Source organism: Pistacia vera, unplaced genomic scaffold (genome assembly GCF_008641045.1).
Source record: "Pistacia vera cultivar Batoury unplaced genomic scaffold, PisVer_v2 Contig292, whole genome shotgun sequence".
NCBI lineage: Eukaryota > Viridiplantae > Streptophyta > Magnoliopsida > Sapindales > Anacardiaceae > Pistacia > Pistacia vera.
The window spans coordinates 66,216-67,299 of record NW_022196104.1 but is presented as its reverse complement, the minus strand read 5'-3'; the positions used below and the strand labels follow the sequence as shown (position 1 = coordinate 67,299).

General features: G+C 38.9%; 1 non-coding gene across 1 annotated transcript; it reads right to left on the bottom strand.

Moving 5' to 3' along the window:
- Window positions 1-653: 653 nt before the first annotated feature.
- Window positions 654-760, bottom strand: LOC116135002. Its single transcript, XR_004128828.1, has one exon. It is a non-coding gene; the product is annotated as a small nucleolar RNA R71 (small nucleolar RNA).
- Between the last annotated feature and the right edge of the window lie 324 nt (window positions 761-1,084).

Sequence of the window (1,084 nt, the reverse complement as noted above, 5' to 3'; positions counted from 1 at the left end):
CAAATTTTTGGCGCCCTTGCCGGGGATTGATTTTTGTGTTAACATTGAACTTTTCTTGTGTTAGCTAGATTGGAGTTCAATTTTAGTTTTAATTATTTTCTAGTTTAATTTTACTGTTTTTCTTTGTTAGCTTGTGATCTCACGCTTTCTTTCTTTCTGTGTAGTTTATGCGAAAAGCTAGACGTCATCTAGTGGTTCCTATTGATCCATAGATTGAAAGAACCGCAAGAAGACTTAACAGAGACAGAAGAGAACAAGAGGCTATAGTCATTGAGATGGCGGAGAATAGAATATTGAGGGAATTTTCAGTACCTATGGTTGATGGCAGTGGTCCAAGTATAACTAGGCCACTAGTGCAAGCCAATACTTTCTAAATAAAGTCGACAATCATCCAGATGATCCAACAGTCAGTTCAGTTTAAGGGAGATCTAAAGGAAGATCCAAATTCATACATTGCAAATTTCTTGGAGATCTGCGATACCTTCAAATCAAATGGAGTGTCAGATGACGCCATCAGATTAAGATTGTTTCCTTTTTCATTAAGGGATAAAGCAAAGGGATTGTTAATGGCACTACCACCAGAAACAATCACAACTTGGAATGAATTGGCATAGAAGTTCCTCACTAAATACTTCCCTCCAGTGAAATCTGCAAAGATGAGAAATAATATCACATCGTTTCTATAGGATGAGACTGAATTGATGTATGAAGCTTGAGAAAGATACAAGGAACTGCTGAGAAAGTGTCCACATCATGGGTTGCCAGTTTGGATGCAAGTCCAAACGTTCTATAATGGGTTGATGGTTAATGTGCAAACGATGGTGGATGCGGCATCGGGAGGAGCATTGCAAAACAAGACACCTGAAGAAGCTTATGAGTTGCTTGAAGTTCTGGCAAGTAACAACTATCAGAGACCTAATGAGAGAATGCAGTTGAAGAAGTCTATGGGTCTTCATGAAGTTGATGTTTACATGGCCATTTCAGCCCAACTTACAACACTTCAGAAGCAATTGGGAGGTATGCAAGTGAATTCTATTCAAGCAGCTCAACTGACTTATGATTTTTGTGCAGGTAACCACGTGAG